At 49.5% G+C, this 24,112-nt stretch overlaps 1 protein-coding gene across 1 annotated transcript in view; it reads left to right on the forward strand.

The window, feature by feature from the left end:
• The window catches only part of CHTF8 (chromosome transmission fidelity factor 8), a 37,596-nt gene that overhangs the window by 5,947 nt on the left and 7,537 nt on the right, over window positions 1-24,112 (forward strand). The window lies entirely within an intron of this gene.

The following is a 24,112-nucleotide window of genomic DNA, read 5'->3' on the forward strand; positions in this document are numbered from 1 at the left end:
CTCAGCAGGACGCTGGGGCTTTACAAGCGGACTCAGGCACGGTGGGTGCCCGTCTCAAAAATTTCAGCGTGCAGTGGGCTCACTCACAGGTGGACCCCTGGATCCTTCAGGTGGTATCTCAGGGGTACAAATTGAAATTCGAGACGTCTCCCCCTCGCCGTTTTCTAAAGTCTGCTTTACCGACGTCTCCCTCAGACAGGGAGGCAGTATTGGAAGCCATTCACAAGCTGTATTCCCAGCAGGTGATAATCAAGGTACCCCTCCTACAACAGGGAAAGGGGTATTATTCCACGCTGTTTGTGGTACCGAAGCCGGACGGCTCGGTGAGACCTAATTTAAATCTGAAATCCTTGAACACTTACATACAAAGGTTCAAATTCAAGATGGAGTCACTCAGAGCGGTGATTGCAAACCTGGAAGAAGGGGATTATATGGTGTCTCTGGACATCAAGGATGCTTATCTCCATGTCCCAATTTACCCTTCTCACCAAGGGTACCTCAGGTTTGTGGTACAGAACTGTCACTATCAGTTTCAGAAGCTGCCGTTTGGTTTGTCCACGGCACCCCGGGTCTTTACCAAAGTAATGGCCGAAATGATGATACTCCTTCGAAGGAAGGGAGTTTTAATTATCCCTTACTTGGACGATCTCCGGAAAAGGGCAAGATCCAGGGAACAGTTGGTAGTCGGGGTAGCACTATCTCAAGTAGTGTTGCGGCAGCACGGTTGGATTCTTAATATTCCAAAATCGCAGCTGATCCCGATGACACGTCTTCTATTCCTAAGGATGATCCTGGACACAGTCCAGAAAAAGGTGTTTCTACAGGAGGAGAAAGCCAGGGAGTTATCCGAACTAGTCAGAAACCTCCTAAAACCAGGCCAAGTGTCAGTGCATCAGTGCACAAGGGTCCTGGGAAAAATGGTGGCTTCCTACGAAGCAATTCCATTCGGCAGATTCCACGCAATAACTTTCCAGTGGGACCTGCTGGAAAAATGGTCCAGGTCGCATCTTCAGATGCATCAGCGGATAACCCTGTCACCAAAGACAAGGGTGTCTCTTCTGTGGTGGTTGCAGAGTGCTCATCTTCTAGAGGGCGCAGATTCGGCATTCAGGACTGGGTCCTGGTGACCACGGATGCCAGCCTGCGAGGCTGGGGAGCAGTCACACAGGGAAGAAATTTCCGGGGCTTGTGGTCAAGCCTGGAGACATCACTTCACATAAATATCTTGGAGCTAAGGGCCATTTACAATGCCCTAAGCCAAGCAAAACCTCTGCTTTAAGGTCAGCCGGTGCTGATCCAGTCGGACAACATCACGGCAGTCGCCCACGTAGACAGACAGGGCGGCACAAGAAGCAGGAGGGAAATGGCAGAAGCTGCAAGGATTTTTCGCTGGGCGGAAAATCATGGGATAGCATTATCAGCAGTGTTCATTCCGGGAGTGAACAACTGGGAAACAGACTTCCTCAGCAGAAGTCTTCCACATGATTGTAAACCGTTGGGAAAAACCAAAGGTGGACATGATGGCGTCCCGCCTAAACAAAAAATTGGACAGGTATTGCGCCAGGTCAAGGGACCCTCAGGCAATAGCTGTGGTCGCGCTGGTAACACCGTGGGTGTACCAGTCAGTGTATGTGTTCCCTCCTCTTCCTCTCTTACCAAAAGTACTGAGAATTATTAGACGGAGGGGAGTAAGAATATACTCGTGGCTCCGGATTGGCCAAGAAGGACTTGGTACCCGGAACTTCAAGAGATGCTCACGGAGGACCCGTGGCCTCTACCTCTAAGAAGGGACCTGCTCCAGCAAGGACCCTGTCTATTCCAAGACTTACCGCTGCTGCGTTTGACGGCAGGGCGGTTGAACGCCGGATCCTGAAGGAAAAAGGCATTCCGGATGAAGTCATCCCTACCCTGATCAAAGCCAGGAAGGATGTAACCGCAAAGCATTATCACCGCATTTGGCGAAAATATGTTGCGTGGTGCGAGGCCAGTAAGGCCCCGATGGAGGAATTTCAACTAGGTCGATTCCTGCATTTCCTGCAAACAGGAGTGTCTATGGGCCTAAAATTGGGTCCATTAAGGTTCAAATTTCGGCCCTGTCCATTTTCTTCCAAAAAGAACTAGCTTCAGTTCCTGAAGTTCAGACGGTTGTAAAAGGGGTACTGCATATACAGCCTCCTTTTTGTGCCTCCAGTGGCACCTTGGGATCTCAATGTAGTTTTGGGGTTCCTAAAGTCACAATGGTTTGAACCACTTGAATCTGTGGAGTTAAAATATCTCACATGGAAAGTGGTCATGCTGTTGGCCCTGGCCTCGGCCAGGCGCGTGTCAGAATTGGTGGCTTTATCCTGTAAAAGCCCTTATCTGATTTTCCATTCAGACAGGGCGGAATTGAGGACTCGTCCTCATTTTCTCCCTAAGGTAGTTTTCAGCGTTTCATCTGAACCAACCTATTGTGGTACCTGCGGCTACTAGTGACTTGGAGGACTCCAAGTTGTTGGACATAGTCAGGGCCCTGAAAATATATGTTTCCAGGACGGCTGGAGTCAGAAAATCTGACTCGCTGTTTATCCTGTATGCACCCAACAAGTTGGGTGCTCCTGCTTCTAAGCAGACTATTGCTCGTTGGATTTGTAATACAATTCAGCTTGCACATTCTGTGGCAGGCCTGCCACAGCCAAAATCTGTAAAAGCCCATTCCACAAGGAAGGTGGGCTCATCTTGGACGGTTGCCCGAGGGGTCTCGGCTTTACAACTTTGCCGAGCAGCTACTTGGTCAGGGGCAAACACGTTTGCAAAATTCTACAAAATTGATACCCTGGCTGAGGTGGACCTGGAGTTCTCTCATTCGGTGCTGCAGAGTCATCCGCACTCTCCCGCCCGTTTGGGAGCTTTGGTATAATCCCCATGGTCCTTACGGAGTTCCCAGCATCCACTAGGACGTCAGAGAAAATAAGAATTTACTTACCGATAATTCTATTTCTCGTAGTCCGTAGTGGATGCTGGGTGCCCATCCCAAGTGCGGATTGTCTGCAATACTTGTACATAGTTATTGTTAACTAAATCGGGTTATTGTTGTTGTGTGCCATCTATCCAGAGGCTCCTCTGTTATCATGCTGTTAACTGGGTTCAGATCACAGGTTGTACGGTGTGATTGGTGTGGCTGGTATGAGTCTTACCCGGGATTCATAAATCCTTCCTTATTGTGTACGCTCGTCCGGGCACAGTATCCTAACTGAGGCTTGGAGGAGGGTCATAGGGGGAGGAGCCAGTGCACACCAGGTAGTCCTAAAGCTTTACTTTTGTGCCCAGTCTCCTGCGGAGCCACTATTCCCCATGGTCCTTACGGAGTTCCCAGCATCCACTACGGACTACGAGAAATAGAATTATCGGTAAGTAAATTCTTATTTATAGAGTTGTCACCCCCTAGGGAGTCGACACCTGAGTGGATGAGCTTATGGAAGGAATTGCGTGACAGTGTCAGCTCTTTACGAAAGACAGTTGACGACATGAGACAGCCGGCTACTCAGCTTGTGCCTGTCCAGGGGTCTCAAACGCCATCAGGGGCTTTAAAACGCCCGTTACCTCAAATGGCAGACACAGACACGGATACTGACTCCAGTGTCGATGATGAGGAGACAAACGTGACTTCCACTAGGGCCACACGTTACATGATTGAAGCAATGAAAAATTTATTGCATATCTCTGATAATACAAGTACCACTAAAAAGGGTATTATGTTTGGTGAGAAAAAACTGCCTGTAGTTTTTCCTGTATCCGAGGAATTAAATGAAGTGTGTGACGAGGCGTGGGTTTCCCCCGACAAAAAACTGATAATTCCTAAAAGGTTATTGGCATCATACCCTTTCCCGCCAGAGGATAGGGCACGTTGGGAAACACCCCCTAGGGTGGATAAAGCGCTCACACGCTTGTCTAAACAGGTAGCACTACCCTCTCCTGATACGGCCGCCCTAAAGGAACCTGCCGATAGAAAGCTGGAGAATATCCTAAAATGTATATACTCTCACACGGGTGTTATACTGCGACCAGCAATCGCCTCAGCCTGGATGTGCAGTGCGGGCGTGGCGTGGTCGGATTCCCTGACTGAAAATATTGATACCCTAGATAGGGACAGTATATTACTGACTATAGAGCATTTGAAGGATGCATTTCTATATATGCGTGATGCACAGAGGGATATTTGCCGACTGGCATCAAGAGTTAGCGCGCTGTCCATTTCTGCAAGAAGAGGTTTATGGACGCGGCAGTGGTCAGGTGATGCAGATTCTAAAAGGCACATGGAAGTATTGCCTTATAAGGGGGAGGAGTTATTTGGGGTAGGTCTATCAGACCTGGTAGCCACGGCAACTGCTGAAAAATCAACATTTTTACCCCAGGTAGCTTCTCAACCTAAGAAGACGCCGTATTATCAGGCGCAGTCCTTTGGGCCCCATAAGGGCAAGCGGGCAAAAGGCTCCTCATTTCTGCCCCGTGGCAGAGGGAGAGGAAAAAGGCTGCAGCAAACAGCCAGTTCCCAGGAACAAAAGCCCTCTCCCGCCTCCGCAAAGTCCTCAGCATGACGCTGGGGCTTTACAAGCGGACTCGGGCACGGTGGGGGCCCGTCTCAAGATGTTCAGTGCGCAGTGGGCCCACTCGCAAGTGGACCCCTGGATCCTTCAGGTGGTATCTCAGGGGTACAAATTGGAATTCGAGACGTCTCCCCCTCGCCGTTTTCTAAAGTCTGCTTTACCGACGTCTCCCTCAGACAGGGAAGCAGTATTGGAAGCCATTCACAAGCTGTATTCCCAGCAGGTGATAATCAAGGTACCCCTCCTACAACAGGGAAAGGGGTACTATTCCACACTATTTGTGGTACCGAAGCCGGACGGCTCGGTGACACCAATTTTAAATCTAAAATCCTTGAACACTTACATACAAAGGTTCAAATTCAAGATGGAGTCACTCAGAGCAGTGATTGCAAACCTGGAAGAAGGGGACTATATGGTGTCTCTGGACATCAAAGATGCTTACCTACATGTCCCAATTTACCCTTCTCACCAAGGGTACCTCAGGTTTGTGGTACAGAACTGTCACTATCAGTTTCAGACGCTGCCGTTTGGATTGTCCACGGCACCCCGGGTCTTTACCAAGGTAATGGCCGAAATGATGATACTCCTTCGATGGACAATCTCCTGATAAGGGCAAGATCCAGGGAACAGTTGGAAGTCGGGGTAGCACTATCTCAGATAGTGCTGCGCCAGCACGGTTGGATTCTCAATATTCCAAAATCGCAGCTGATCCCGACGACACGCCTTCTATTCCTAGGGATGATCCTGGACACAGTCTAGAAAAAGGTGTTTCTCCTGGAGGAGAAAGCCAGGGAGTTATCCGAACTAGTCAGAAATCTCCTAAAACCAGGCCAAGTCTCAGTGCATCAATGCACAAGGGTCCTGGGAAAGATGGTGGCTTCTTACGAAGCAATCCCATTCGGCAGATTCCACGCAAGAACTTTCCAGTGGGATCTGCTAGACAAATGGTCCGGGTCGCATCTTCAGATGCATCAGCGGATAATCTCGTCACCAAGGACAAGGGTGTCTCTCCTGTGGTGGTTGCAGAGTGCTCATCTTCTAGAGGGCCGCAGATTCGGCATTCAGGACTGGGTCCTGGTGACCACGGATGCCAGCCTGCGAGGCTGGGGAGCAGTCACACAGGGAAGAAATTTCCAGGGCTTGTGGTCAAGCCTGGAGACATCACTTCACATAAATATCCTGGAGCTAAGGGCCATCTACAATGCTCTAAGCCTAGCAAGACCTCTGCTTCAAGGTCAGCCGGTGCTGATCCAGTCAGACAACATCACGGCAGTCGCCCACGTAAACAAGAAGCAGGAGGGCAATGGCAGAAGCTGCAAGGATTCTTCGCTGGGCGGAAAATCATGTGATAGCACTGTCAGCAGTGTTCATTCCGGGAGTGGACAACTGGGAAGCAGACTTCCTCAGCAGACACGACCTCCACCCGGGAGAGTGGGGACTTCACCCAGAAGTCTTCCACATGTTTGTGAACCGCTGGGAAAAACCAAAGGTGGACATGATGGCGTCCCGCCTCAACAAAAAACTAGACAGGTATTGCGCCAGGTCAAGGGACCCTCAGGCAATAGCTGTGGACGCTCTGGTAACACCGTGGGTGTACCAGTCAGTGTATGTGTTCCCTCCTCTGCCTCTCATACCCAAGGTACTGAGAATCATAAGAAGGAGAGGAGTAAGGACTATACTCGTGGCTCCGGATTGGCCAAGAAGGACTTGGTACCCGGAACTTCAAGAGATGCTCACAGAGGACCCGTGGCCTCTACCTCTAAGAAGGGACCTGCTCCAGCAGGGACCCTGTCTGTTCCAAGACTTACCGCGGCTGCGTTTGACGGCATGGCGGTTGAACGCCGGATCCTGAAGGAAAAAGGCATTCCGGATGAAGTCATCCCTACCCTGATCAAAGCCAGGAAGGATGTAACCGTACAGCATTATCACCGTATTTGGCGTAAATATGTTGAGTGGTGCGAGGCCAGGAAGGCCCCTACAGAGGAATTTCAACTGGGTCGTTTCCTGCATTTCCTGCGAACAGGACTGTCTATGGGCCTAAAATTAGGGTCCATTAAGGTTCAAATTTCGGCCCTGTCGATTTTCTTCCAGAAAGAACTGGCTTCAGTTCCTGAAGTTCAGACGTTTGTCAAGGGGGTACTGCATATACAGCCTCCTTTTGTGCCTCCAGTGGCACCTTGGGATCTCAATGTAGTTTTGGGGTTCCTAAAATCACATTGGTTTGAACCACTCACCACTGTGGACTTAAAATATCTCACATGGAAAGTGGTAATGCTGTTGGCACTGGCTTCAGCCAGGCGTGTCTCAGAATTGGCGGCTTTATCCTATAAAAGCCCTTACCTAATTTTTCATACGGACAGGGCAGAATTGAGGACTCGTCCTCAATTTCTCCCTAAGGTGGTTTCAGCGTTTCACTTGAACCAGCCTATTGTGGTACCTGCGGCTACTAGGGACTTGGAGGACTCCAAGTTGCTGGACGTAGTCAGGGCCCTGAAAATATATGTTTCCAGGACGGCTGGAGTCAGAAAATCTGACTCGCTATTTATCCTGTATGCACCCAACAAGCTGGGTGCTCCTGCTTCTAAGCAGACTATTGCTCGTTGGATTTGTAGTACAATTCAGCTTGCACATTCTGTGGCAGGCCTGCCACAGCCAAAATCTGTAAAAGCCCATTCCACAAGGAAGGTGGGCTCATCTTGGGCGGCTGCCCGAGGGGTCTCGGCTTTACAACTTTGCCGAGCAGCTACTTGGTCAGGGGCAAACACGTTTGCTAAATTCTACAAATTTGATACCCTGGCTGAGGAGGACCTGGAGTTCTCTCATTCGGTGCTGCAGAGTCATCCGCACTCTCCCACCCGTTTGGGAGCTTTGGTATAATCCCCATGGTCCTTACGGAGTTCCCAGCATCCACTAGGACGTCAGAGAAAATAAGAATTTACTTACCGATAATTCTATTTCTCGTAGTCCGTAGTGGATGCTGGGCGCCCATCCCAAGTGCGGATTGTCTGCAATACCTGTACATAGTTATTGTTACAAAAATCGGGTTATTATTGTTGTGAGCCATCTTTTCAGAGGCTCCTCTGTTATCATGCTGTTAACCGGGTTCAGATCACAGGTTGTACGGTGTGATTGGTGTGGCTGGTATGAGTCTTACCCGGGATTCAAAATCCTTCCTTATTGTGTACGCTCGTCCGGGCACAGTATCCTAACTGAGGCTTGGAGGAAGGTCATAGGGGGAGGAGCCAGTGCACACCAGGTAGTCCTAAAGCTTTACTTTTGTGCCCAGTCTCCTGCGGAGCCGCTATTCCCCATGGTCCTTACGGAGTTCCCAGCATCCACTACGGACAACGAGAAATAGAATTATCGGTAAGTAAATTCTTATTTCTCTGACGTCCTAGTGGATGCTGGGGACTCCGTCAGGACCATGGGGATTAGCGGCTCCGCAGGAGACAGGGCACAAAAATAAAGCTTTAGGATCAGGTGGTGTGCACTGGCTCCTCCCCCTATGACCCTCCTCCAAGCCTCAGTTAGGTTTTTGTGCCCGTCCGAGCAGGGTGCAATCTAGGTGGCTCTCCTAAAGAGCTGCTTAGAAAAAGTTATTAGGTTTTTTATTTTCAGTGAGTCCTGCTGGCAACAGGCTCACTGCAACGAGGGACTTAGGGGAGAAGAAGTGAACTCACCTGCGTGCAGGATGGATTGGCTTCTTAGGCTACTGGACACCATTAGCTCCAGAGGGATCGAACACAGGCCCAGCCATGGAGTCCGGTCCCGGAGCCGCGCCGCCGACCCCCTTGCAGATGCCGAAAAGTGAAGAGGTCCAGAAACCGGCGGCAGAAGACTTTTCAGTCTTCATGAGGTAGCGCACAGCACTGCAGCTGTGCGCCATTGTTGTCACACACTTCACACCAGCGGTCACGGAGGGTGCAGGGCGCTGCAGGGAGCGCCCTGGGCAGCAATGAGAATACCTTGTTCTGGCTAAAAAATACATCACATATAGCCCCTGGGGCTATATGGATGTATTTAACCCCTGCCAGGTCTCAGAAAAACGGGAGAAGAAGCCAGCCGAAAAGGGGGCGGGGCCTATTCTCCTCAGCACACAGCGCCATTTTCCCTCACAGAAATGCTGGTGGGAAGGCTCCCAGGCTCTCCCCTGCACTGCACTACAGAAACAGGGTTAAAACAGAGAGGGGGGGCACTTATTTGGCGATATGATTATATATATTAAGATGCTATAAGGGAAAAACACTTATATAAAGGTTGTCCCTGTATAATTATAGCGTTTTGGTGTGTGCTGGCAAACTCTCCCTCTGTCTCTCCAAAGGGCTAGTGGGGTCCTGTCCTCTATCAGAGCATTCCCTGTGTGTGTGCTGTGTGTCGGTACGTGTGTGTCGACATGTATGAGGACGATGTTGGTGAGGAGGCGGAGCAATTGCCTGTAATGGTGATGTCACTCTCTAGGGAGTCGACACCGGAATGGATGGCTTATTTAAGGAATTACGTGATAATGTCAACACGCTGCAAGGTCGGTTGACGACATGAGACGGCCGGCAAACCAATTAGTACCTGTCCAGGCGTCTCAAACACCGTCAGGGGCGTTAAAACGTCCTTTTACGGTCGACACGGACACTGACTCCAGTGTCGACGGTGAAGAAACAAACGTATTTTCCTTTAGGGCCACACGTTACTTGTTAAGGGCAATGAAGGAGGTGTTACATATTTCTGATACTACAAGTACCACAAAAAAGGGTATTATGTGGAGTGTGAAAAAACTACCTGTAGTTTTTCCTGAATCAGATAAATTAAATGAAGTGTGTGATGATGCGTGGGTTTCCCCCGATAGAAAATTATTGGCGGTATACCCTTTCCCGCCAGAAGTTAGGGCGCGTTGGGAAACACCCCTTAGGGTGGATAAGGCGCTCACACGCTTATCAAAACAAGTGGCGGTACCGTCTCCAGATAGGGCCGCCCTCAAGGAGCCAGCTGATAGGAGGCTGGAAAATATCCAAAAAAGTATATACACACATACTGGTGTTATACTGCGACCAGCGATCGCCTCAGCCTGGATGTGCAGCGCTGGGGTGGCTTGGTCGGATTCCCTGACTGAAAATATTGATACCCTTGACAGGGACAGTGTTTTATTGACTATAGAGCATTTAAAGGATGCATTTCTATATATGCGAGATGCACAGAGGGATATTTGCACTCTGGCATCAAGAGTAAGTGCGATGTCCATATCTGCCAGAAGTTGTTTATGGACACGACAGTGGTCAGGTGATGCAGATTCCAAACGGCACATGGAAGTATTGCCGTATAAAGGAGAAAAAGACAACGTCTTTTCAGCCTCAGTCCTTTCATCCCCATAAGGGCAAGCGGGAAAAAGGCCAGTCATATCTGCCTTGGGATAGAGGAAAGGGAAGAAGACTGCAGCAGGCAGCCCATTCCCAGGAACAGAAGCCCTCCACCGCTTCTGCCAAGTCCTCAGCATGACGCTGGGGCCGTACAAGCGGACTCAGGTGCGGTGGGGGGGTTGTCTCAAGAGTTTCAGCATTCAGTGGGCTCACTCGCAAGTAAACCCCTGGATCCTACAAGTAGTATCCCAGGGGTACAGATTGGAAATTCGAGACGTCTCCCCCTCGCAGGTTCCTGAAGTCTACTTTACCAACGTCTCCCTCCGACAGGGAGGCAGTAGTGGAAACAATTCACAAGCTGTATTCCCAGCAGGTGATAATCAAAGTACCCCTCCTACAACAAGGAAAGGGGTATTATTCCACACTATATTGTGGTACTGAAGCCAGACGGCTCGGTGAGACCTATTCTAAATCTGAAATATTTGAACACTTACATACAAAGGTTCAAATCATGATGGAGTCACTCAGAGCAGTGATAGCGAACCAGGAAGAAGGGGACTATATGGTGTCCCGGGACATCAGGGATGCTTACCTCCATGTCCCAATTTGCCCTTCTCACCAAGGGTACCTCAGGTTCGTGGTACAGAACTGTCACTATCAGTTTCAGACGCTGCCGGTTGGATTGTCCACGGCACCCCGGGTCCTTACCAAGGTAATGGCCGAAATGATGATTCTTCTTCAAAGAAAATGGACGATCTCCTGATAGGGGCAAGGTCCAGAGAACAGTTGGAGGTCGGAGTAGCACTATCTCAAGTAGTTCTACGACAGCACGGGTGGATTCTAAATATTCCAAAACCGCAGCTGTTTCCGACGACACGTCTGCTGTTCCTAGGGATGATTCTGGACACAGTCCAGAAAAAGGTGTTTCTCCCGGAGAAGAAAGCCAGGGAGTTATCCGAGCTAGTCAGGAACCTCCTAAAACCAGGAAAAGTGTCAGTGCATCATTGCACAAGGGTCCTGGGAAAAATGGTGGCTTCTTACGAAGCGATTCCATTCGGCAGATTTCACGCAAGAACTTTTCAGTGGGATCTGCTGGAAAAATGGTCCGGATCGCATCTTCAGATGCATCAGCGGATAACCCTGTCTCCAAGGACAAGGGTGTTTCTTCTGCGGTGGCTGCAGAGTGCTCATCTACTAAAGGGCCGCAGATTCGGCATTCAGGACTGGGTCCTGGTGACCACGGATGCCAGCCTGAGAGGCTGGGGAGCAGTCACACAGGGAAAAAATTTCCAGGGAGTGTGATCAAGTCTGGAGACTTCTCTCCACATAAATATACTGGAGCTAAGGGCAATTTACAATGTTCTAAGCTTAGCAAGACCTCTGCTTCAAGGTCAGCCGGTATTGATCCAGTGGGACAACATCACGGCAGTCGCCCACGTAAACAGACAGGGCGGCACAAGAAGCAGGAGGGCAATGGCAGAAACTGCAAGGATTCTTCGCTGGGCGAAAAATCATGTGATAGCACTGTCAGCAGTGTTCATTCCGGGAGTGGACAACTGGGAAGCAGACTTCCTCAGCAGGCACGACCTCCACCCGGGAGAGTGGGGACTTCATCGGGAAGTATTCCACATGATTGTGAACCGTTGGGAAAGACCAAAGGTGGACATGATGGCGTCCCGCCTGAACAAAAAACTGGACAGGTATTGCGCCAGGTCAAGAGACCCTCAAGCAATAGCTGTGGACGTTCTGGTAACACCGTGGGTGTACCAGTCGGTGTATGTGTTCCCTCCTCTGCTTCTCATACCCAAGGTACTGAGAATTATAAGACGTAGAGGAGTAAGAACTATACTCGTGGCTCCGGATTGGCCAAGAAGGACGTGGCACCCGGAACTTCAAGAAATGCTCACAGAGGACTCATGGCCTCTGCCGCTAAGAAGGGACTTGCTTCAGCAAGTACCAGGTCTGTTCCAAGACTTACCGCGGCTGCGTTTGACGGCATGGCGGTGGAACGCCAGATCCTAAGGGAAAAAGGCATTCCGGAAGAGGTCATTCCTACCCTGGTCAAAGCCAGGAAGGAGGTGACCGCACAACATTATCACCACATGTGGCGAAAATATGTTGCGTGGTGTGAGGCCAGGAAGGCCCCACGAAGAAATTTCAACTCGGTCGATTCCTGCATTTCCTGCAAACAGGAGTGTCTATGGGCCTCAAATTGGGGTCCATTAAGGTTCAAATTTCGGCCCTGTCAATTTTCTTCCAGAAAGAATTGGCTTCAGTTCCTGAAGTCCAGAAGTTTGTCAAGGGAGTATTGCATATACAACCCCCTTTTTGTGCCTCCAGTGGCACTGTGGGATCTCAACGTAGTTCTGGGATTCCTCAAATCACATTTTAAACCGCTCAAATCTGTGGATTTGAAATATCTCACATGAAAAGTGACCATGCTGTTGGCCCTGGCCTCGGCCAGGCGAGTGTCAGAATTGGCGGCTTTGTCTCACAAAAGCCATATCTGATTGTCCATTCGGACAGGGCAGAGCTGCGGACTCGTCCCCAGTTTCTTCCTAAGGTGGTGTCAGCGTTTCACCTGAACCAGCTTATTGTGGTACCTGCGGCTACTAGGGACTTGGAGGACTCCAAGTTGCTAGATGTTGTCAGGGCCCTGAAAATATAGGTTTCCAGGACGGCTGGAGTCAGGAAAACTGACTTGCTGTTATCCTGTATGCACCCAACAAACTGGGTGCTCTTGCTTCTAAGCAGACGATTGCTCGTTGGATTTGTAGCACATTTCAACTTGCACATTCTGTGGCAGGCCTGCCACAGCCTAAATCTGTCAAGGCCCATTCCACAAGGAAGGTGGGCTCATCCTGGGCGGCTGCCCGAGGGGTCTCGGCATTACAACTCTGCCGAGCAGCTACGTGGTCGGGGGAGAACACGTTTGTAAAATTCTACAAATTTGATACCCTAGCTAAAGAGGACCTGGAGTTCTCTCATTCGGTGCTGCAGAGTCATCCGCACTCTCCCGCCCGTTTGGGAGCTTTGGTATAATCCCCATGGTCCTGACGGAGTCCCCAGCATCCACTAGGACGTCAGAGAAAATAAGATTTTACTTACCGATCTATTTCTCGTAGTCCGTAGTGGATGCTGGGCGCCCATCCCAAGTGCGGATTGTCTGCAATACTTGTACATAGTTATTGTTACAAAAAAATCGAGTTGTTATTGTTGTGAGCCGTCTGTTCAGAGGCTCCTACGTTTGTCATACTGTTAACTGGGTTCAGATCACAAGTTGTACGGTGTGATTGGTGTGGCTGGTATGAGTCTTACCCGGGATTCAAAATCCTTCCTTATTGTGTACGCTCGTCCGGGCACAGTATCCTAACTGAGGCTTGGAGGAGGGTCATAGGGGGAGGAGCCAGTGCACACCACCTGATCCTAAAGCTTTATTTTTGTGCCCTGTCTCCTGCGGAGCTGCTAATCCCCATGGTCCTGACGGAGTCCCCAGCATCCACTACGGACTACGAGAAATAGATTTATCGGTAAGTAAAATCTTATTTTTTTGAGAGAGCCTGGGAAAACCCGGAGAAAATAGTTCAGATCCCTAGAAAGGTTCTGGTAGCTTTCCCTGAGGAGGATAGGGGAAAAAAACACCCATAGTGGACGCGTCTGTATCCAGATTATCAAAAAAGGTTGTTTTGCCTGTCCCAGGATCTACCATGTTAAAAGAACCGGCTGATCGTAAAATTGACACTACGCTCAAATCCATATACACTGCTTCAGGTCCTACTATCGCCTGTGCATGGATTTCCAAAGCTATAGTAAAGTGGTCAGGAACGTTACTTGAGGATTTGGATAAGTGACGTTGAATTGTTTTTACGTAACATTCAGGATTCTGCAGGATTTATGGTGGAATCCATGAAAGACCTGGGTTCGATGGCTGCAGGGATATCTTCATGTCTGTCTCAGTTCGTAGAGGACTTTGGCTGCGCCAGTGGTCTGCCAATGTGGAATCCAGGAGAGGTGTGGAGACCCTACCCTACACAGGTTAGGCTCTCTTTAGGGAAGCGTTGGATGCGTGGATTTCCACGGCTACAACGGTTAAGTCACCTTTTCTTCCCTCAGTTGCACCTGCTACGAAGAAACTTTTTGCTTCAGCTGCATCACAGTCCTTTTGGGCTGCTAAAACAAGAAATGCCAAACCGTCCAACACCTTCTTTAGGGGAAGGGGAGGTCGGCCAAAATCCAAGAAACCTGCTGCGGGTTCCCAGGAACAGAAGCCTGCTTCAGGTACGCCAAAGTCCTCAGCATGACTGTGGACCGTGCGGCCTGGAGGTAGGGCCGGTGTGGGCGATACTCTGGCATTTAAGCCACGTCTGGGTGTCGTCCGGCCTGGATCCCTGGGTGCAAGATATTGTGTTCCAGGGGTACAGGCTGGAGTTTCAATATCTCCCACCTCACCGATTCTTCAAATCAGGCTTGCCAGCTTTGCTGGCAGACAGGGCTGTCCTACAGGAAGCCATCCAAAAGTTGGAGTCACAGGTCATTGTAGCAGTTCCACCCCATTTGCAAAAAAAAGGTTACTATTCAAACCTTTTCGTGGTACTGAAACCGGATGGTTCGGTCAGGCCCATTTTGAACTTAAAATCGCTAAACCCCTTTCTGAGGGAGTTGAAGTTCAAAATGGAGTCTCTGAGGGCGGTGATATTGGGTCTGGAGGAGGGGGAATTCCTGGTATCCCTGGATATCAAGGTTGCGTACCTCCACATTCCGATTTGGCCGCCGCATCAGGCTTTTCTCTGATTCGCACTGTTAGACTGTCACTATCAGTTCCAGGCACTGCCATTCGGCCTCTCTGCAGCACTGAGGGTGTTCACCAAGGTGATGGTGGAGATGATGGTTCTCCTCTGAAGACAGGGGGAGAACATAATTCCATATCTGGACGATCTGCTGATAAAGGCATCGTCCAAGGAGAAGCTGTTACAGTCCATTGTTCTCACGGCCAATCTACTCAGGGAACATGGTTGGATCCTGAATCTTCCAAAATCCCATTTGGAGCCGACCAGGAGGTTGTCCTTTCTGGGAATGATCCTCGACACAGAAGTGCAGAGGGTGTTTCTTCCGGAGGAAAAAGCGTTGGTGATACAAACAATGGTCCGGGATGTCCTGAAGCCAGCCCGGGTATCTGTTCATCAGTACATTCACCTTCTGGGGAAGATAGTGGCCTCTTACGAGGCTCTGCAGTATGGGAGGCTTCATGCTCAGCCCTTCCAACTGGATTTCCTGGACAAGTGGTCGGGATCTCATCTACACATGCACCAGAGAATACATCTGTTGCCAAAGGCCAGGATTTCACTCTGGTGGATACAATTTACCTCAACTTCTGGAGGGCCGCAGGTTCGGGATTCAGGACTGGATCCTTCTAACCACGGATACAAGTCTCCGGGGCTGGGGTGCAGTCACTCAAGGGGAGACCTTCCAAGGCAGGTGGTCAAGTCTGGAAGTCGGCCTACCAATAAACATTCTGGAACTAAGAGCCGTCTACAACGGTCTTCTCCAAGCGGCCCATCTTCTGCGAGATCGGGCCATTCAAGTGCAGTCGGACAATGTAACTACCGTAGTTTACATAAACCGACAGGGCGGAACGAAGAGCAGAGCTGCAATGTCAGAGGTAACAAGAATCATCCTCTGGGCAGAAAAACACGCATTGGCGTTGTCGGCAACCTTCATTCCGGGAGTAGACCACTGGGAATCGGACTTCCTCAGCAGACTCGTATCTCCATCCAGGGGAGTGGGGACTCCATCCGGAAGTGTTCACGGAGGTAACAGACCTTTGGTGAGTACCTCAAACAGACATGATGGCCTCTCGTCTCAACAAGAAGCTTCGGCGGTATTGTTCCAGGTCGAGGGACCCGCAAGCCATTGCGGTGAACACCCTAGTGACTCTGTGGGTGTTCCAGTCGGTGTACGTGTTTCCTCCACTTCCACTCATTCCAAGAGTTCTAAAGCTCGTAAGGAGAACAAGAGTTCAAGCGATCCTCATTGCTCCGGACTGGTCAAGAAGGGCTTGGTACGCGGATCTTCTAGATCTACTGCTAGAAGAGCCGAGTCCTCTTCAGGAGGACCTGCTGCAGCAAGGGCCGTTCGCCTATCAAGACTTAACGCGGCTACCTTTGACAGCATGGAGGTTGAACGCCAGATATTAGCTCGGAAGGGCATTCCGAACAAGGTTATTCCTTCCCTGATACAGGCTAGGAAAGGAGTAACGTCTAAGCATTACCATCGCATTTGGAAAAAATATGTATCTTGGTGTGAGTCCAAGACGTTTCCTACGGTGGAGTTTGAACTGCTCTTCCTGCAAGCAGGTGTGGATGTGGGCCTGAGGTTGGGATCCGTCAAGGTCCAGATTTCGGCCCTATCCATTTTCTTCCAGAAACAGTTGGCTTCCCTCCCTCCTTCAGACTTTTCTGAAAGGGGTACTGCACATCCATCCTCCCTTTGTGCCGCCTACGGCACCCTGGGATCTTAACGTGGTGTTACAGTTCCTCCAATCGGATTGGTTCGAACCTCTAACAGAGGTTGAAGTCAAATTTCTCACGTGGAAGGCTGTGTGTAGGATTTGGGGGCTTTGTCTTTTAAGAGCCCCTGCTTGTTCTTCCATGACGATAGAGCTGAGCTCCGGACACGTCAGCAGTTCCTTCCTGAAGGTTGTGTCAGCATTTCATATCAATCAACCTATTGTGGTGCCAGTGGCTACTGACTCCTCAATTTCATCAAAGTCCTTGTAAGGGCTCTGAAAATTTATGTGAGGAGGACTGCTCATCACAGAAAATCGGACTCTCTGTTTGTCCTGTATGATCGCAAGAAAATTGGGTGTCCTGCTTCTAAGCAGACGATCTCTCGCTGGATCAGGTTCACTATCCAGCATGCGTATTCTACGGCAGGATTGCAGTGTCCAAAAATCTGTTAAGGCCCACTCTACTCGTAAGGTGGGTTCTTCCTGGGCTGCTGCCCGGGGTGTCTGTTTTACAGCTTTGCTGAGCGGCTATTTGGTCGAGGTTAAACACGTTTGCAAAGTTCTACAAGTTCGATACCTTGGCCGCTGAGGACCTGAAGTTTGGTCAATTGGTTCTGCAGGAGCCTCCGCGCTCTCCCTCCCGTTCTGGGAGCTTTGGTACATCCCCATGGTACTAATGTGGACCCCAGCATCCTCTAGGACGTAAGAGAAAATAGGATTTTCATTACCTACCGGTAAATCCTTTTCTCGTAGTCTGTAGAGGATGCTGGGCGCCCGCCCAGCACTTCGTGATCCTGCAGTGGTTACTTAGTTCAGTTGGTTAAGTACTGTTTTGTTACTTGGTTAAGTAATCTTGTTCAGCCGTTGCTGAGTTTTCAAGCTAGTTAGCTTGGTTTGCCTTGTATGTGTGAGCTGGTGTGAATCTCGCCACTATCTGTGTATAATCCTTCTCTCGAAGTATGTCCGTCTCCTCGGGCACAGTTTCTAGACTGAGTCTGGTAGGAGGGGCATAGAGGGAGGAGCCAGCCCACACTCTCAAACTCTTAAAGTGCCAGTGGCTCCTAGTGGACCAGTCTATACCCCATGGTACTAATGTGGACCCCAGCATCCTCTACGGACTACGAGAAAAGGATTTACCGGTGGGTAATTAATTAAAAACCTAAAATATATTTCTCTTACGTCCTAGAGGATGCTGGGGACTCCGTAAGGACCATGGGGATAGACGGGCTCCGCAGGAGACATGGGCACTTTAAGAAAGACTTTAGGTCTGGGTGTGCACTGGCTCCTCCTTCTATGCCCCTCCTCCAGACCTCAGTTTGATACTGTGCCCAGTGGAGACTGGGTGCATTACAGGGAGCTCACCTGAGTTTCCTGTTAGAAAGAATTTTAGTTAGGTTTTTTATTTTCAGGGAGCCTGCTGGCAACAGACTCCCTGCATCGAGGGACTGAGGAGAGAGAAACAGACCTACTTCTGTGAGTTTCAAGGCTCTGTTTCTTAGGCTACTGGACACCATTAGCTCCAGAGGGATCGGTACGCAGGTCTCACCCTTGCCGTCCGTCCCAGAGCCACGCCGCCGTCCTCCTCGCAGAGCCGGAAGATAGAAGCCGGGTGAGTATGAGAAGAGAAGAAGACTTCAGAGGCGGCAGAAGACTTCTTGATCTTCACAGAGGTAACGCACAACAGTAACGCTGTGGGCCATTGCTCCCACACAGCACACACACGGCAGTCACTGTAAGGGTGCAGGGCGCAGGGGGGGCGCCCTGGGCAGCATATAAACCTCTCCTTTGGCAAAATTACATATATACATGTACAGATGGGCACTGTACATGTATATAAAGAGCCCCCACCAGTTTTTTTAAGAATTTTGAGCGGGACAGAAGCCCGCTGCCGAGGGGGCGGGGCTTCTCCCTCAGCACTCACCGGCGCCATTTTCTCCACAGCACAGCGCTGAGAGGAAGCTCTCCGGACTCTCCCCTGCTTAATCACGGTGACGGAGGGTTTTCAAGAGGGGGGGGGGGGCACATAATTGGCGCATATACATATAAAAAGGCGCTACTGGGTAAACATTTGGTGTTTTTCCTGGGTCATATAGCGCTGGGGTGTGTGCTGGCATACTCTCTCTCTCTGTCTCTCGAAAGGGCCTGGTGGGGAAACTGTCTTTAGATAAGAGTTTCCCTGTGTGTGTGGTGTGTCTGTACGCGTGTGTCGACATGTCTGAGGTGGAAGGCTTGCCTAGGGAGGAGGGGGAGCGTATGAATGTGAGGTCGGCAGCGCCGACACCTGACTGGATGGATATGTGGAATGTTTTAAGTGCTAATGTCCATTTATTGCACAAAAGATTAGACAAAAATGAAGCTAGGGAACAGTCAGGGAGTCAACCCATGTCTGTCCCTATGTCGCCGGGACCTTCAGGGTCTCAAAAGCGTCCACTATCCCAAATAGGAGAAACGGATACCGACACGGATTCTGACTCGTGTCGACTACGATGATGCAAAGTTACAGCCCAAAGTGGCTAAATTTATTCGTTATATGATTATTGCAATAAAAGATGTTTTGCATATCACAGAGGAACCCCCTGTCCCTGACACGAGGGTACACATGTATAAGGGAAAGAAACCTGAGGTAACTTTTCCCTCCTCACATGAGTTGAACGAGTTGTGTGAAAAAGCGTGGGAATCTCCAGACAAAAAGCTGCAGATTCCAAAAAGGATTCTTATGGCGTATCCTTTCCCGCCAACGGACAGGATACGGTGGGAATCCTCCCCTAGGGTAGACAAAGCATTGACACGCTTATCAAAAAAGATAGCGCTGCCATCCCAAGATACGGCTACCCTCAAGGATCCTGCTGACCGCAAGCAGGAGGCTACATTAAAGTCCATTTACACACATTCTGGTACTTTACTCAGACCGGCGATTGCGTCGGCCTGGGTTTGTAGCGCTGTAGCAGTATGGACAGATTCATTATCAGCGGATATTGAGACCCTAGATAAGGATACCATTTTATTGACCCTAGGGCATATAAAAGATGCTGTCTGATATATGAGAGATGCTCAAAGAGACATTAGTCTACTGGGTTCCAGAATAAACGCTATGTCTATTTCTGCTAGGCGAGTCTTATGGACCCGGCAGTGGACAGGTGATGCCGACTCGAAGAGGCATATGGAGGTTTTGCCTTACAAGGCTGAGGAATAGTTTGTGGAAGGTCTCTCGGACCTCGTCTCCAAAGCTACGGCAGGAAAATCAAATTTTTTGCCTTATGTTCCCTCACAGACTAAGAAAGCGACACATTATCAAATGCAGTCCTTTCGTTCAAATAGAAGCAAAAGAGTACGTGGATCGTCCTTTCTTGCCAGAGGTAAGGGCAGAGGAAAAAAGCTGCACAACACAGCTAGTTCCCAGGAACAGAAGTCCTCCCCGGCCTCTGCAAAATCCACCGCATGACGCTGGGGCTCCGCTGGGGGAGTCCGCCCCAGTGGGGGCACGTCTTCGACTTTTCAGCCACATCTGGGTTCACTCACAGGTGGATCCCTGGGCAATAGAAATTGTTTCTCAGGGATACAAGCTGGAATTCGAAGAGGTGCCTCCTCGCCGGTTTTTCAAATCCGGCTCTACCGACTTCTCCCCTAGAAAGGGAGTTAGTGTTAAATGCGATTCGCAAATTGTGTCTTCAACAAGTGGTGGTCGAGGTTCCCCTGCTTCAAAGAGGGAAGGGTTGCTACTCAACTCTGTTTGTGGTCCCGATACCGGACGGTTCGGTCAGACCCATTTTGAATTTAAAATCCCTAAACCTATATTTAAAACTGTTCAAGATGGAATCGCTCAAAGCGGTCATCGCCAGCCTAGAAGGGGGGGATTTTATGGTTTCTCTGGACATAAAGGATGCATACCTTCATGTTCCCATTTATCCGCCCCACCAGGCGTACCTGAGATTTGCGGTACAGGATTGTCATTACCAATTTCAGACGTTGCCATTTGGGCTTTCCACGGCCCCGAGGATTTTCACCAAGGTAATGGCGGAAATGATGGTGCTCCTGCGCAAGCAGGGTGTCACAATTATCCCATACTTGGACGATCGCCTCATAAAAGCGAGATCACGAGAGAAGTTACTGAACAGCGTGTCACTTTCCCTGAGGGTGTTACAGCAACACGGCTGGATTCTCAACATCCCGAAGTCGCAGCTGGTTCCTACGACCCGTCTGACCTTCTTGGGCATGATTCTGGACACAGACCAGAAAAGGGTTTTTCTTCCGATAGAAAAAGCGCAGGAACTCATGACTCTAGTCAAGAACCTATTGAAACCAAAACAAGTGTCAGTACATCATTGCACTCAAGTCCTGGGAAAGATGGTGGCAACATACGAAGCCATTCCCTCCGGAAGATTCCATGCAAGGACTTTCCAATGGGACCTATTGGACAAGTGGTCCGGGTCACATCTACAAATTCATCAGCGGATCACCCTGTCCTCCAGAGCCAGGGTATCTCTCCTGTGGTGGCTGCAGAGTGCTCACCTTTTAGAAGGCCACAGGTTCGGCATTCACTTCCAAGGACTTTGGACGAGTCAAGAGACTTGTCTTCACATCAACATTCTGGAACTGAGGGCCATATACAACGCCCTACGTCAAGCGGAGACCTTACTTCGCGACCAACCAGTTCTGATCCAGTCAGACAACATCACCGCAGTGGCTCATGTAAACCGCCAAGGTGGCACAAGGAGCAGAGTGGCAATGGCGGAAGCCACCAGAATTCTTCGCTGGGCGGAGAATCATGTAACCGCACTGTCAGCCGTGTTCATTCTGGGAGTGGACAACTGGGAAGCAGACTTCCTCAGCAGACACGACCTGCATCCAGGAGAGTGGGGACTTCAGGAAGTCTTCGCATAGATTGCAAGTCAGTGGGGAGTGCCCCAGATAGACATGATGGCGTCCCGCCTCAACAAAAAGCTACAGAGGTATTGCGCCAGATCAAAAGATCTTCAGGCGGTAGCTGTGGACGCGCTAGTAACACCGTGGGTGTTCCAGTCGATCTATGTGTTTCCTCCTCTTCCTCTCATACCCAAGGTGTTGAGAATAATAAGAAATAGAGGAGTGAGAACAATTCTCATTGTTCCAGATTGGCCACGAAGGACCTGGTATCCGGATCTGCTGGAAATGCTCACAGAAGATCCGTGGCCTCTTCCTCTGCGACAGGACCTGTTGCAACAGGGGCCCTGTCTGTTCCAAGACTTACCACGGCTGCGTTTGATGGCGTGGCGGTTGAACGCAGGATCCTAGCGGAAAAAAAGGCATTCTGGATGAGGTCATTCCTACGCTGATAAAGGCTAGGAAGGACGTGACAGCAAAACATTATCACCGTATATGGCGAAAATATGTTTCTTGGTGTGAGGCCAGGAATGCTCCTACGGAAGAATTCCATCTGGGCCGTTTCCTTCACTTCCTACAGACTGGAGTGAATTTGGGCCTAAAATTAGGCTCCATTAAGGTTCAGATTTCGGCCTTATCCATTTTCTTTCAAAAAGAATTGGCTTCTCTCCCAGAAGTACAGACTTTTGTGAAGGGAGTGCTGCATATTCAGCCTCCTTTTATACCTCCAGTGGCGCCTTGGGACCTTAACGTGGTGTTGAGTTTCCTTAAGTCGCACTGGTTTGAACCACTTCAAACGGTGGAGTTAAAATATCTCACTTGGAAGGTGGTCATGTTATTAGCCTTGGCTTCGGCTAGGCGAGTGTCGGAATTGGCGGCTTTGTCTCATAAAAGCCCCTATCTGGTTTTCCATATGGATATAGCTGAATTGCGGACCCGTCCTCAATTCTTGCCTAAGGTGGTGTCATCTTTTCATATGAACCAACCTATTGTGGTGCCTGTGGCTACGCGAGACTTGGAGGATTCTGAGTCCCTTGATGTAGTCAGGGCTTTGAAAATTTACGTGGCCAGAACGGCTAGAGTCAGAAAAACAGAGGCACTGTTTGTCCTATATGCGGCCAACAAGGTTGGCGCCCCTGCTTCAAAGCAGACTATTGCTCGCTGGATCTGTAACACGATTCAGCAGGCGCATTCTACGGCTGGATTGCCGTTACCAAAATCGGTCAAGGCCCATTCCACTAGGGAGGTGGGCTCGTCTTGGGCGGCTGCGCGAGGGGTCTCTGCACTACAACTATGCAGAGCTGCTACTTGGTCGAGTTCAAACACCTTTGCAAAGTTCTGTAAGTTTGATACCTTGGCTTAGGAGGACCTCCTGTTGGCTCAATCGGTGCTGCAGAGTCATCCGCACTCTCCCGCCCGTTTGGGAGCTTTGGTATAATCCCCATGGTCCTTACGAAGTCCCCAGCATCCTCTAGGACGTAAGAGAAAATAAGATTTTAAACCTACCAGTAAATCTTTTTCTCGTAGTCCGTAGAAGATGCTGGGCGCCCGTCCCTAGTGCGGACTACTTCTGCGAGACTTGTATATAGTTTTGCTTACATAAGGGTTATGTTATAGTTTCATCGGTTTTGGACTGATGCTACGTTTTTTTTTCATACTGTTAACTGTTTAATAAATACACAAGTTATACGGTGTGATTGGTGTGGCTGGTATGAATCTTGCCCTTAGATTAACTAAAATCCTTTCCTCGTACTGTCCGTCTCCTCTGGGCAGTTTCTCTAACTGAGGTCTGGAGGAGGGGCACAGAGGGAGTAGCCAGTGCACACCCATACCTAAAGTCTTTCTTAAAGTGCCCATGTCTCCTGCGGAGTCCGTCTATCCCCATGGTCCTTACGGAGTCCCCAGCATCCTCTACGAACTACGAGAAAAAGATTTGCCGGTAGGTTTAAAATCTTGTATGTATGTATTGAGTATCCCTTATCCAAAATGCTTGGGACCAGAGGTATTTTGGATATCGGATTTTTCCGTATTTTGGAATAATTGCATAGCATAATGAGATATCTTGGCGATGGGACCTAAATCTAAGCACAGAATGCATTTATGTTTCATATACACCTTATACACACAGCCTGAAGTTCATTTAATACAATATTATTAATAACTTTGTGTATTAAACAAAGTTTGTGTACATTGAGCCATCAAAAAACAAAGGTTTCACTATTTCACTCTCACTCAAATAAGTCCGTATTTCGGAATATTTGGATATGGGATACTCAACGTGTATGTGTGTGTGTGTAGACAGGGTTTCTAGGTCGACATGATTTTTTTAATGTTTTTTTTGGTGTCGTTTTCTCCGTACAATGACCGGGAAGCCCAATTAGTGCAAGGTGCCTCGCTCCGCTGCACTCAGCACAGGTTACTATTCTCAGTCGTAGTCCGCGTGGATCATTAAGTATGAAAAAGTTTTTTTTTTTTTTTTTTTTTTTTAAAAAGAAGACATTTGAAAAACTCATGTCGACCTTTTTACCTGTCGACCTTGAAAACATGTTGAACTAGTGACTGTCTACCAATAGTGGTCGACCTAGACACTGTTGATCTTCAGACCGGATCCCCCGGCAGCCTCCCTGGCGGCAGGATCGCATATGGTACATCGTGTGCTGTCCTTTTGCATACGATGTATCTTATGCGATCCCAGCCACGCCTGCGGGGTCGGACATGATTGTTAGGGCAGCACATTCAATCGAGGGAATCCGATCCGATGCTCGCGAGAACGCAGATCATACGGTAACCCCTCCAAAATGCCCGATATATCT

The sequence above is a fragment of the Pseudophryne corroboree genome, chromosome 11 (assembly GCF_028390025.1).
Source record: "Pseudophryne corroboree isolate aPseCor3 chromosome 11, aPseCor3.hap2, whole genome shotgun sequence".
Taxonomy (NCBI): Eukaryota; Metazoa; Chordata; class Amphibia; order Anura; family Myobatrachidae; genus Pseudophryne; species Pseudophryne corroboree.